Genomic DNA, 15361 nt, shown 5'->3' with positions numbered 1-15361 from the left:
CATTTTTCAGACATTTATATATCTCAGTGTCTCAGAAAGAAAATACACATAAACTTTTTACTACTTAATGAGATTTCAAAAATAAACTTTATTATTAAAGGATTGTGATTAAAATATATGGGAAATTCAGACAGCAAATAGAGAACACTCCACTAAATATTTTTAGACTAAAGAATTGAAAACATAGAAAATACAATAAAGAATTTCTGAAGCTGAAAATATAAAATACACTGAAATCATAGAAGGTTGATTTAGACATTTGTATCTGTGAATTTTTTAAAAAAATCTTAATTTTGAATCAGATTTTCAGATGTTCTAAATTGCCCATAGGAAATAAACTGCAATCCACAAGACAGTAGACCAGACTACATAGCTCTGCAACCTTGGGCTGCCCGATATCTGGACTTTGGATTTGTCAAATGGATACATGTGAGGATTCTTGATGAATTATAGTCATTTTCCATATTGATACTGTGTACATAGATAACAAAATTATATTTTCAAGAGTGTATATACTTTCCATATTAAACAACATATGAAACAACAGGTATTCAACAAGTGAATTTTTTTTTTTTCTGAAGCAAACCATCACAAATAGGACATTTTATTTGTCACTATTAAAGTCTAAATTTTAAACAGATTCTTGGACGGGTGGCTCATAGCCATCAGCTCGTTCGACTTTTGCACCCATCTTATCCCTAGTGGCTTTTCCAGAACTACTACCTTCTCCGTGAAGCTCCATGAGTTTTCCCAATTCAAACTTGGGCTTCTTCAGCATCATCACTTTTCTAACGAAGACATCATGGAGAGGATAAATAGATTGGCAAGCCTTCTCTATGTCTTTCCCAATGCTGTCTGGGATCAATTTATTGACTACTTCTTTCAAGTCATTTGTTTGCACCTCCCATGTCATCTTTCCATCATCTTCTTCCGGATCTGGTGGACCTGCTGGTGCTAAGCATAGGAAGTCTTCCATATCTGATTGTTGCATTTTTTGGTAAAACCAACACAGAACAGACGAAGCAAATAGCCATCGGTAGTCTTGACATCAACATGAGCTTCAATCATGGTCTGCCATTTTTTGACCATGGAGCACATTTTGTCACGGGTAAGATCCATGCCGTGGAAGTTAGTCAGGCAGTTTTTGCCCTGAACATCCTCCGTAATCAGTTTGAATTTTCTAAATGCAACTTCATCGTTCTGCAGGTCAGCAAGACTCACTTCAAAAACATGACCCTTGAGTCCATCAGACGCAATGTTGGTTCCTTGGGTCCTCGTGACCAGTGTTTTCCCAATATTTCGTATGTTGAACATAGCAGGTGCCTTCACATCATACCAATCTTTCTTAGAAAATGGGTCTACCACTTTCTTCTTGGCTCCCTTTTTGCTGCCTTTCGTAAGGCGCTTGTTCTTGCCGACCGCCATGGTGGTGCTCAGAGAGTCAAAAAGGCAACAAGTGAATTTTTTAAGGAGAATATTTTTTCAAGAACAATTTAGAAGCAACAAAAACAACCAATCATAATCCAGTTGGTATAATAATAACTTTAACAAAAACTTGATAAAGAACTGTCTGAAATTATAAAATGAGTATTTAGGAGGCTACTTTAATAAATTATTTCTAATTAAATTTTAATGAGCACATACATATTCACTTACAAACAGATAAACGAGAGAATGATAAAGATATATTCATTTTTATCATCTATGGATCTGTCATCTCTCTCTATCACCTATATCAATATTTATCTATGTATCTAGCTATTTAGTTAAATTACTTCGAATGAATGCTAACTGCAAAATAGCTTATTGGTTTGTTTTAAATATATGTTTTAATTTGTCTTTGTACAGATAAATTGGTCTCTCTTTTAATTTTACAACATTCATATTTCATATTTTGATGAAAAGACTCACTCCTTTGGCTTCACTATTAATTGAAATGCTTTTGTATTAGCCTACTTTGAAAGAAGAATGGGAGAAATTTGAAAATCTCATATTCCAGAAAAGAAGATGTCCTAGACAAACCTCAGAGTAATGCTTTGAACTTACAGGATGTGAAATTTTTATAATAATGTTGCTACCCTAATGCATTTGAGATGAACAAAATTAAAAGTGACATTTTCCATTTCAGTTTGGGTATAAATTTGCTAAGATATTGCAAAAGAGGCATATCTCATTCATGTTCTTTTTCTGCCAAATCTGAAATTGTCTTTGGTATCATCCACATATGTCCTATTTTAGAAGACTGATATATCAGAATGTACTGTTTGTTCTTTTTAAGAAAGTCATTGATCTAGTAAAAAATTTTCATTTTATCTTTCATGATCTTATATTTTTACATTAAATTTTAACTTTACCTATTTAGAATTAAAACTAGTTATTACAACATGTTTGCCATTATTTTATGATTTAGCACCAACATTTACTTCCCTATATTGGTATTAATTTTTGGGAAGAAAAAGTACTAGCCACATTTTCTTAGAGCTTGAGTAGTGTGCTAGCTTCAGCTGCTATAACAAAACAGAACGGACTGGGTGGCTTCTCAGCTCCAGCTAGTTGTTTCTGGAGGCTAGAAGTGGACTGTACATTCAGTTCCATGTGAACTCTTTTCAGGCTGTAGACTTCGTTCTGCTCCCTATACCCCTCACGGCCTGAAGAGTGTGACAGACCTCTTAGGCCTTCTTTTCTAAGGGCAATAATTCAGTTCACAAGGGCTCCACTCTCATGATATTAATATCTTCCCAAGTCCTTCCTTTTAGTAGCAACACTTTGTGGGATAGCATTTCCTCATATGATTTTTCTTTGCTTGTTTTTGAGGACACAAACATTCAGTTCATTGCAGGGATTGTTTTTATAAAAGCACCAAGGAAAAGATGGACAAATTTAAATAAACTCAAATTAAAAGCTCTGCTATCATTTGAACATGGTTTATTTCCTTTGAAACTTATGTTGGGATTTAATCCTCATTATAATATATTAAGAATGGAGGGGCCTGTGCTGTGGCATAGTGGGCTAAGTATCTGCTAGTACCCCATATGGGCACTGCTTCTAGTCCAGGCTGCTCCTCTTCCAATCCAGCTCTGTGCTATGGCCTCAAAAGCAGTAGAAGATGGCTCAAGTCCTTGGGCCCCTGTATCCATGGGGGAGACCCAGAAGAAGGTCCTGGCTCCTGGCCTTGGATTGGCTCAGCTCTGTCCATTGCGGCCACTTGGGGAGTGAACCAGCGGATGGAAGACCTTTCTCTCTGTAGCTCTACCTCTCAAATAAATAAATAAATAAAATCTTTAAAAACACAAGAATGGAAGTGATTATTAGGGCTATGCCCTCATGACTGGATTAATCCATGCTCATGATTGCTAGATTAAAGAATTAATGGGTTATTTTAAGAGTAGGTTCATTTTAAAAGCCAGTTTGGCTTAAGTCTTTTACCATGTCTCTTACCCTGTTTCTTACCATGTGATAACTCCCTCAGGACACTTCCAGTAAAATGGCCAGCATCAGATGCAGCTCCTTGAACTTGGACCAGAACTCTGAGCCAAAATAAACATATTTTCTTGATAACCTACCCAGTATGTGATATTGTGTTATTACCAACAGAAAACAGACCAGCACAATTTTTATACAACAAATATATGATTGATTAAATTACATATACATAACAGGATGAAAGAATAAATTTTCATTATACGGACTATATTATGAATTGTTGTTCAAATGTAGAAACGATATTTCCGTAAGGATCAATGTGAAAAATGTGAATAATTTTATTGAAAAAATAAGCAATGGGTATATTTTATTTTTAAAAAAGGAAATGGGTGTAATATGAAAATGCTATGTTTTAATGAAAATTAAGAAAATGCAATGTTTGACTAAGACGGTGTTTCTCAACTACTGAATTGGCAAAACGTCCATGTCATATAATAGTGAGTTTCAGTAAAATCTTGGAAAGATAGGGAACCTTATATACTCTAGGTGGGAATGCATATCCTGCAGAATTATAATCTAACAAATTATTAATGCTTATGGTAGGCAGAATTCTAAGTTAGCTTCTATGAATCTATGATGTTGTGATCTACATAACTTTCCCTGCACCCTCTTGAGTGTGAATATGACCTGTGATTATGTGTAACCAAAGGAATGTGGTATAGTGAAGGTGATGGAATGTGACTCTGTGATTATGTTATGGTATACAGACAGTCCTTCCTTGGCGCCACTGCCCACTCCAAAATCCTCACTTCAGTTACCACAGCATATTCACTGTGAGTTATTGCAAAAATGGAAATTTTCTGCTAGCTCTTCAGTCTAAATACTGCTGTCACTTATTTCAAAGTATTTTGTTGGCAATTGATCATAATGTTACCTTAGCTAGTCATTTCATGCATATACAGCAAAAGATGTAGTTTTAATGCCTCCTTGTATCACATGAGATGTGTGTACGACTTGACAACTGATACAAGGAATCCACTAATGAAGATAAAAATAAAGCAAAGAAATGAAAAGTTAAAAGACTGGGAATGAAATTGGATTTTATTAGAAGACTTCAATATGGGCATACTGAAGCAAACATGGCGTATGACCTGTCTCTACAAAAAGCTAGTTTTTAAAAGTCATTGAAAAAGTGCAGCATTTTAAAAACAGGACAAAGTTGTTTCAACATCTTTAGTTTTAAAACACACAAAGAATGAAGCATTTACTTACAGTGTGGATTGGAGACTACTGAAATTAAAATTCCAATCAATTGTTCTATTATTCAGGACCAATTTTTGAAATTACTGATAGTGAAGGAAACATTTTTATTGCCAGTGAAGGCTGATTTCATAGTTTCAGAAGAAACATAAATTGATTAATATTAACCCATCCTGTGAAGATGCTAGAGCCAGTAAGTATGTGGTTCCCCAAAAATAAAGTTTGCACCCAGATTTCAAGGATTAGTTAAGGTGGATATTCATAAGGTAGATATTTAGTACTGATAATTCAAGTCATTTTTGGAAGGTGATCTATTACAAAATTACATGAAGAAAGACACAAAATTGCTCAATAACCATGAAAAAGAGAGTCTGGTTGTATACTCTGAAGAATTTTATGAAAATGAACTTATTGATATAAATGAGGACAGTGGTTGTGATAAAAAAAAAAAAAACAACTGGAAATGTCCAGGGGAATTGACTCTAGCAAAACACAGGACACGAAAGGACACATCTCGTAATATTGAAGTGCAAACAATAAGATTTTTAAAGCTTGCTCAAACTTAGACTATAACATTTCACCAAGGCACAGAAATGATATTCAATCCATATAGATATGAGAAGGCAAACACTATTCAAACTACCATTCATAAGGTTATTTTTAAGGAGAAATAAAATATTTGAACTCTCTTTATTTCTGCTGTTTGAAATTACAAATATTTTAGTGCTATTTTTAAATTTTTCAATATTTTAAATAATAGCTGTTAACATTATGATGAAAAAATTTTAAAGTCATGGAGCAATTGTAATGAAAATTGTAATTTCCCATTGATTATTAAGTTTATTTTGTGTGATTTCAGCTGACATCATTTTTATAGTCCCACAGTATCATGCTAAGTGAGAACCGCCCTATATAGGGTACTTCAAAAAGTTTTAGAAAAATAATGAAAAGATCAGTTTATTATGGCACAAAACACTTTGAAAATCATGCAGAGGTTTTTCATAATATGCACTTTCAAGGAGGTTTCTGAAGCACTCTCATATGTAAGAATCAGGCCTGCTTAACACGCATACACACACACACACACACACACCAATGAGGGCAATGATGTTGGCCTTGAAGGAGATGAAGCTGCCATATTGCGGACTTCTCATCCCACATGGCAGAGGACGGTGAGCTTCAATCCTTCAGCTGCAAGGAAGTGAATTATGTTAACAGTAAGGTCAGCATGGAAGAGAACCAAAGCTCCAAATGAGGCCACAGTGCTGACCCACACCTTGAGTACAGCCTGTCAGACCCTGAACAGAGCAGCCAATTAGTCAGTGCCTGGGTTCTTGACCCAGGGACATGAGGAGATGATGATAAATGTGCATTGTTTTAAGCTAGCTTTATCTTAGTAATTTTTCAAGGTAATTTATCTTAAATGAGTGTTGACTGAACCAAATTTATTTTTATCAACATGAATACAGTAAAAAGCATGTTAGCAGAGAAAAATCAAATATCAAAATAAAACATATAATATGTAATGTCATAAAGAAAAGCACTTTAATGCTATGTATTTTGTCTATAAGTAGATATGAATATTTTATAAATTGATGAAAATGAAGGATGTATTCTGCATCCCAGTAGTGACTATTAGAGATGTAAATGGGATATGGGAATGGCACAGGCAGTGCCAAGCAATAGATATTTCAACTTTATCTGAAAAAATATTAGTGAAAAATAAGAAAAGTCACAAAATGCCAGTAACTAAGCTAAAAATGGTGGGTTCACAGGTGCCCATTGTTTGTAATTTTCTAGATTTTTAATTGTTTAAATGGGAATGAGTATGACTCTACTGTCTCACACAAAGCTTCACAGATGCCCTTGGTAAGATAAAGGGAATGTCTTCTCTTCATTCTGAATATTCAGATATACAGCACAGGTATCTAATGACTGAGGAATGTTAGTAAGAAATATTTTGTATATACCAGAAGGGGAAGTAAAGAGCCATTGATTGCAAATGGAATATTCAAGGTGATTCAGGCTAATTGATCTTAGGCTGCTTCTTTCTACCCAAAGAGTAGAGTCACATGGCATAAAGACAAAGGTGGATGTGTGCACTGTCCCCTATACTTACTTGCTTTCAGCTTTGTAGCTTTACATTTCAGTTTATAAATGACTTCTACATGAAAGTATGTTAAATATTCTTCTTCATTGTCTGATAAGCTTTAGTACAAAACAGGAAAAAGCCTGAAAATGAAAATAATTTCCATAATCCTTATTGAAAATCTCCACATACAGTTGTAGAAAGAAAAAATTGGGAAGGTACTAAACTTTTGAGATATATTTTCATAACTTAATTGCATAAATATTAGTAATACAGATAATTTCCTTTGTAGCTCATGTTCTTCTGTTTTTTTATACATAGAAAAATGGTTATTATCATTTATATCCACAGTGCTATAATAAACACATCACATGCACTGCAATATTTAAGTCTCTTTTTAAAGAAAAAATTATTTATTTACTTGAAAATCAGAGTTACACAGAGAGAGAGGAGAGGCAGAGAGAGAGAGAGAGAGACAAAAGTCTTCCATTTGCTGGTTCACTACCCAGATGGCCGCAATGGCTGGAGCTGTGCTGATCCGAAGCCAGGAGCCAGGAATTTCTTCTGGGTTTCCCATGTGGGTGCCGGGGCCCAAGCACTTGGGCCATCTTCTACTGCTATCCCAGACCACAGCAGAGCTAGATAGGAAGTGAAGCAGCTGGGTCTCAAACCCATGTCCATATGGGATGCTGGCACAGCAGGCTATGGCTTTACCCGCTAAGCCACAGCAACGGCCCCAATATTTAAGTCTTAAGACAATCATGGATGGTTGGAGTTGTTATCTTCACCTTACAGACTCAAAATTTTGGGTGTTAAGAGGCTAAATAACTTTCCTAAAGAAGCTAATAACTGGTTAAGACAGTACTCAAACAAGGTCTGTTCTATTGAATCCATTATAAATTGATATAACAATTCAACTAAAAGGAGAAAATCAATAATTTTATTTTTCTTGATTAAAGAAAGTCTATTATTGATAATTTTTGCAACGTATACTCTATGAAAATGCTCATTATAGTTCATTACTATCAGAAAACAGAATTAATTTAAATTCAATAGCTAAAAAGAGAATAAAGTATAATTTCATATCTTTTATTATCATAGTCATCACCATCTAAACATAGAAAGCAACATTAAATTACACTGAAGCCAAAGTAGTCATCATCATTAAAAAGCACTTAACAGGATTCAAGAAATATTTGAATAAACATTGTATGTTCTAGAAGTTTACCACCAGTGTCAATCTAGAAATAGCTTTTAATTAGATTAAATTAAGATGTAAATGTCCTATTTATTGAATTGTTATTAAAGTGCATTTTGCATTTTTGTTTTGGAGGCTAGTTAAAATTTATAATTATTCAAGACTGTTACAAACTCATCTCAAAAAATTGCCTTTTCAAATAGGTAACTGTTCCAGTTGAGGTAAATCCTAAGTATTCTTTGTCTTACAAGCAAATTACCAGGCAAGAGAAAGGTACACATCATTTGTCCCTTTGAGCTGAGAAACATCTTTGGCATTGTTTGGCCAGGGGCTGAAGGTTATCAACTGAGAATGTTCCTAGGTCTGGGAAACTTTTCCTTCTGCATTTCCTGACAATACATTCTGATTTAAATGTAAAATTATCACTTTAAAAAATTTCCCCAGCCAATTAAAATCTCTCACTATAGATTATCAAAAATGAAAATGAGAGGAGAACTCCACTCAGTTTTTTTGATTTTTCTCTATAATCTATATAAATATTTCAAAATGACAATACGTTTACATAATGAATTAGACACAGAAACATTTTCATTTCAGTCAAAATAGTATAAATTTGTTCTCTTCTGTAAGAATATGAGGTTTTATTTGTATTTTATGTTTTTAAGTAGGGAAAAGTTAAATTCCTACTTAAAGCAATATAATCTGGAAAAAAGATGAAATGCAAATACCGAAGAGTCAATACAATGTAATGTAAGACACAGATGATGGTGGTAGTGGTGATGATGACAGCAAAAGTTTATACCTCACATAGGAATTACCATATGCCTTGTACAACTTTAGGCACTTTGTGTTTGTAGATGAATTTGTGTGTGTGTCTACTCTATGAGGCTGGTTCGTCATTTTGTAGAAGAAAACAATGAAAATTACGGTTTTGTGATTTTCCCAGGTTTGCATCATTAATGAGTACCAAATGTGTTAAAGATCTAGGTGATAAGTGGGCATTTCATGACAGCAGGAGTTATCCAAACCGCTTGAGTGCTGGTTTTGGGTATGAGTGTATGTAAGTAAACATGGAACTTATTTTTAAGGAACTGATATTTGTTTCACATTAAAATAGAATTAGAAATGAGAATAAAGACTAATATGTGAAAGAGTGCGATAAATATTTTTTAAAACTCAAAGCAAAAAAAATTTAAAAAGCCTCTTACATAATTAGGGTCACACTCTTGGTTTGAAAACTATTTTATTGCTGCTGAAGTGAGAAATCAAGTGTGACTGATAGAACATGTCTTTGGAAGTATATGGATTTGGGTTCGGAGCCCAACTTTACAGTTCGTTTGTGTCCAGCCTCCATAACAAAGAATAATTTAATCTAAAACTATGGTTACTCATTAATAAGCTATTTACACTTCTTTGTGAGATGAAAAAGCATTTTCAGGGAATCCTATGCAAAAATTACCTAGCATACATGGTTAACTCAAGAAAGTAACTTTACTATGGTTTTCTTCCTTCATTAATTTCTAAGCCATATACAATTCCTCCACACCATTCTTTCTCACTCATCAAATCATCTTGCCTTCAGAAAGATCACAGAAAACCATCTGTCTCATATAAAGTTTATTAGTTTAATTTTCTTTAGTTGAGAGGATTGGTATTAAAGTAACAAAACCTGCATTTATATCTAATTATAATCATTTTTCTTAAGTAGAAACATGAAATTTTGAGAATGTATAAAATGCTATTATTTTGAAGTCACAACAGACCACTGGGATAAGTGATTCCTAAACTATGGCAAATAGACTACCTTAATCAAACTGAAGACAATAACATGGTAATGAATTTTGTGGAGAATGAATTATTTGAACACTTTCATCTCCACCTCTATCTAGATTTTTTTTTTTGCAAGGAGAAGAACTTAAGACCCATTTTACAGGATTTCTTTTTGTTTAAAAACATTCTCCTTCCATTGTGGCAACAGGTGTTATTTCCTGCTACTAGGCGAGCATATGAGAGGGGAAGTGACATGAAATCCTGCCTCCTTCTGATTTTTGGTTTAGGTGGGAGAGTGTAGGTGGTGAGGGTGAGGGGCCAGAAAAAGAAGTGAACCTGAAGACCACAACACTTCTTTCTCCATACTCCATCCCTATGAAATTATCTAGTCAACTTTTATTGTAGCAAATCCTAATGACACATTAGTGGGAGAATTGGGGCATTGTTAGGTAGAAGGCTTGTTGGGAGATAGGGTGTTTTTATTCGAGAGGTTAAACACCAGGAAGAAAGGTTCATCAAGGTCATATTAATGTTTATACAGAATCAAGAATTTAATTATTTCTATCCTCCTCCTAAGATCAATGGGTAAGAAATAAGGATGAGGTTAAAAGTAAATAATAACAATTTATAAGCAAACAACATAATACATATATTTCATTAAATTATGTGATTTGGCTATATGTAAATCAAATGAGCTCAATTTCATACTTATAATTCATCATGTCTTTCCTTTAGTATAATATACGAACTCTTAAAAAGGTAGGCCTAATGGGAGATAGGATCTAGCTTGCGTTTATTTAAATCACATCATCTTGATTTTACTAGGGTCCCTAGCTTCTAATCACTATTCCAAGTTTTTAAAATGTGCTACTTTGCCACATAGAGTATTCCTGGAAACTGCTCTCATTATTCACCTAGCTTTTCCACCCTATCCTTCAGTGCTCATACTATTTTCCATGAGCATGAGAATTTCTTTAATTTCTCAGTCTATGCTGGTTCTAACATTATTATATTATTATTATTTTGGCATATTCACATCTCATTACCGTATAACATTCAGTCATTCTGCACTTCTTTTTCTATTATATCCATTACATGTGGATATAATAGAAAAGCTCCATGTGTTTGGTAACTATATTTATTTATTTATATATTTATTTTTTATTTATTTGACAGGTAGAGTTATAGACAGTGAGAGAAAGAGCCAGAGAGAAAAGTCTTCCTTCCTTTGGTTCACTCCCCAAATGGCAGCTATGGCTGGTGCTGTGCCTATCTGAAGCCAGGAGCCAGGTGCTTCTTCCTGATCTCCCATGCGGGTGCAGGGGCCCAAGCACTTGGGCCATCCTCCAATGCCCTCCTGGGCCACAGCGGAGAGCTGGACTGGAAGAGGAGCAACTGGGACTAGAACCGGCACCCATATGGGATACCGGCACTGCAGGCGGAGGATTTACCAAATGAGCCATGGCGTCGGCCCCCCGTAACTATATTTATTTATACACCACTACCTATCTAGCTCCCAGTCAATAACTTGCAGTTAGTGGATTTGCTGTATTTTGGAAGAATTATGGCTTTTTTTAAAAAAGTAAGCTAGACATAAATTTTATAAATAGAAGCTTTGATGACTGCACTATCATGTCCCTTTAATTATGGTGTTAATATTTTGTGTTTATTTTCTTTGGCATCATTAATGCTGTATGCTCTCATTTTAGTCCAAGTGACTTTAATCTCTAATATGTGTACAGTGTCTTAGGTGAACTCTATTTTTAAAATTCACAGTTATTTTTGTGATGGGAGTAAAAGAAAAAGTAGAAACTATGAACTACAACAAAATGGAAGGCATTTCATTCTCATTTTTGACTGTAACATCACTAAAATCTTAAAGACTAATTAACTGGCTTTTTTTTTTTTTTTTTTTTTTTGACAGGCAGAGTGGACAGTGAGAGAGAGAGACAGAGAGAAAGAGAGACAGAGAGAAAGGTCTTCCTTTGCCGTTGGTTCACCCTCCAATGGCCGCCGCGGTCGGTGCGCTGCGGCCGGCACACCACGCTGATCCGATGGCAGGAGCCAGGAGCCAGGTGCTTTTCCTGGTCTCCCATGGGGTGCAGGGCCCAAGCACATGGGCCATCCTCCACTGCACTCCCTGGCCACAGCAGAGAGTTGGCCTGGAAGAGGGGCAACCAGGACAGAATCCGGCGCCCCGACCGGGACTAGAACCTGGTGTGCCGGCGCCGCTAGGCGGAGGATTAGCCTAGTGAGCCGCGGCGCCGGCCGAGTGGACTCATCTTTCAAGAGCCACACTGCCAGGATGGTGGGGCAACCATGCTCTTCAACACAAGAAGTACTGGAGGCAAGTTTTGTTGAACCTGTCCATTTATTAATAATCAATCTCAAGCTTTTAAAGAGCAGGCAGAGGGGGTGTAGCTAATTCAGGGCAACACTAATTCTATAGGATAAAGCTGATATTGGCACCACTATGCTTCTCCAATCACCTTGAAAGTCATGTAGCCTAATGCAGCCTCCCAGGTGGTCCTTATGTGACTGGGCCATACCCAGGAGCCGTTTAACTGATTAGTAATTACAAGCCCTTCAACAGGAAGTTGGGGTGGGGGGATGTGCCTGGGGCTCCTGCCACCTGCCATCCGTCAGGCCATCCCAGGAGGCATGGTGTGCCACACCCTCCTGACCTCCTGCATGGGCTAGGCAGGCAGTCTCCCAGCCAGGCACAGGATCATCCACATTCGTTATCGTGTACTAGTGTGTAACTGGTCAACTCAAAATATGCAAGGGTTTGTTGAACATAACCTATCAAATTACAAAAGCAGTTTCACCCAAGAAACTGATGGAGAATTTTTGCAGTCAATATTACAGTCTAAGGATGGCTCTAGAATTTAGCTGAAAAAGTATCAACTGTGGTGTCAGTGAGATTCTTTTTCCAAAAAGAAACCTTTTATTTAAAAAGTACAAATTGTGTTAAGTACAACTTTAGGAATATAGTGATTCTTCCCAGCATACTCACACTCCAACCCCTCCTGCCACCACAACTCCTCCTCCCTCTCCCATTCCCTGCCCTATTCTCCATTAAGATTCATTTTCAATTAACTTTATACATGGAAAACCAGCTCTATACTAAGTAAAGATTTCAACAATTTACACACACACACACACAACTGTTTGAAAACAAGTTTTACAGTTAATTTTCATAATACAATTCATTGAGGACAGAAATCCTGCATTAGAAGTAAGTACACAGTGACTCTTATTGTTAATTTAACAATTAACACTCTTATGTATGAAATCGGTGATCACCCGAGGCTCTTGACTTGAGCTTACCTAGGCTATGGAAGCCTTTTGAGTCCACAAACTCCTTCAGTATTTAGACAAGGTCATAAGTAAAGTGGAAGTTCTCTCCTTCCTTCAGAGAAAAGTACATCCTTCTTTGATGGCCATTTCTTTCCACTGGGGTCTCTCTTACAGAGATCCGTCGCATAGGACAATTTTTTGCCATAGTGTCTTGGCTTTCCACGCCTGAAATTTTCTCATGAGCTTTTCAGCCAGACCAGAATATCTTAAAGACTGATTGTGCGGTCAGAGTGCTGTTTAAAGCAATTGTCATACTGGGAGTCTGCTATGTGAACTGCTTTCCATGTTGGAATATTCTCTTTTTAAATTCTATTTATTATTATTACCAAACACTTGATTTTATTTATAAGATCTTTTTAACACTTAATCATATCTATATGATCACTTTAACACTTAATATAGTCACTTTAACACTTAAGATGGTATTTTATCACCCAGCTTAATGGGATTTTTTTGTTACCATATAATTATGTTTTTATTTATTACATAAATAATAATGACATAATTTCTCATAGATTGAGCTGTGCTCCAGGCCATGGCCTCACACTATGTAGCATAGGTTAATTATTCAATCTTTCTTAAGTTTCAGAATTCTAAACAACTATAAAAGGGAAATAATAATGATAATATCTACTGTACAGTGTGGTTGGGAAGAGCTAATTGAAAGTAGTAAGGTAAAACACATAGGGTACTTCTTTAAACCCATTAAGTACCAAAAATTAGGATTAAGTAGTATTTTTTAAATTGGGAAGTAAATGCAGAGCTGGTAAGAAAGATACCATTAGGAATATTTTTCAAGATTTCTATGTAGATGGAAAAATGCAGAATACTGCTGTCTCTATTTTGTTACACAAAGGAAAATAAATGAGTTGATGTGTAACAGGATTTTAAGGAATAACAATTAAGCTGTAGCAATATTTACCAAAAACAAAACAAAATAAAAAAATAAAAACACATGGCTAGAAAACACCTAAAATGCTGAGTGAATTAAGCCAGTCCCAAAGGGGCAAATATCATATGTTTTCCCTGATCGGCGACAACTAACTGAGCACCAAAGTGGAAACCTGTTGAAGTGAAATGGACACTATGAGAAACTGTGACTTGATCAGCCCTTGTCCTGAGTGTTGATGTACAATGTAATACTTTATCCCTTTTAGTATTTTTTTGTTCTAATTAATACTGTTGGTTGAACTCTGTAATTAACACACAAATATTCTTAGGTGTTGAAATTTAACTGAAAAGTGATCCCTGTTAAATATAGAGTGGGAATAAAGAGGGAGGAGATGTACAATTTGGGACATGCTCAATCGGACTTGCCCCAAATGGTGGAGATAGAAATGTCCCAGGGGATTCCAATACAATCCCATCAAGGTTGCATGTACCAATGCCATCTCACTAGTACAAGTGATCAATTTCAGTTCACAATTGATCACACTGATAGGTCTAAGAGTCAAAGGGATCACACAAACAAGACTAGTGTCTGCTAATACTAACTGATAGGATCTGGCTGAAGAGCCCATGAGAGTATTTTAGGCGCTGAAAGCCAAGACACTCTGGCCAAAAAAAAAAAAAAAAAAAAAGAAGAAGACCTAAATGAAAGATCTCTGCGAATGAGATCCCCGTGGAAAGATTGGGGCCGTCAAAGAAGGAGGTACCTTTCTCTGAAGGGAGGAGAGAACTTCCACTTTGACTATGACCCTGTCGGAATAAGATCGAAATTGGCAAACTAAAAAGGCTTCCATAGTCTTGGCAACTCATGTCTAGAGCCTAGGGAGATTATTGACGCCATAAACAAGAGTGTCAAATTGTTAAGTCAGCAACAGGAGTCACCCTGTACTTACTCTTCATGTGGGATCTGCCCTTAATGTGTTGTCCAATGTGAAGTAACACTATAACTAGTACTGAAACAGTATTTTACACTTTGTGTTTCTGTGTGGGTGCAAACTGATGAAATATGTACTAAATATATACTAAATCGATCATCTGTATATAAAGAGAATTGAAAATGAATCTTGATGTGAATGGAATGGGAGAGGGAGTGGGAGATGGGAGGAGTCCGAGTGGGAGGGAAATTATGGGGTGGGGAAAGCCATTGTAATCCATAAACTGTACTTTGGAAATTTATATTTACTAAATAAAAGTTAAAAAAATAAAAAAAGAAGGCCGGCGCCGCAGCTCACTAGGCTAATCCTCTGCCTTGCGGCGCTGGCACACCGGGTTCTAGTGCCGGTCGGGGCACCGGATTCTGTCCTGGTTGTCCC

General features: G+C 35.9%; 1 pseudogene across 1 annotated transcript; it reads right to left on the bottom strand.

Moving 5' to 3' along the window:
* Nucleotides 1-616: 616 nt before the first annotated feature.
* Nucleotides 617-1445, bottom strand: LOC100344830 (small ribosomal subunit protein eS1 pseudogene; annotated as a pseudogene). The gene has a single exon (XR_016233424.1). The product of XR_016233424.1 is annotated as a small ribosomal subunit protein eS1 pseudogene (transcript).
* Between the last annotated feature and the right edge of the window lie 13916 nt (nt 1446-15361).

This window comes from Oryctolagus cuniculus, chromosome 5 (genome assembly GCF_051225735.1).
Source record: "Oryctolagus cuniculus isolate XC-2025 breed Fujian yellow rabbit chromosome 5, ASM5122573v1, whole genome shotgun sequence".
NCBI classification, from domain to species: Eukaryota; Metazoa; Chordata; class Mammalia; order Lagomorpha; family Leporidae; genus Oryctolagus; species Oryctolagus cuniculus.
This window is presented reverse-complemented; position numbering and strand designations above follow the sequence as displayed.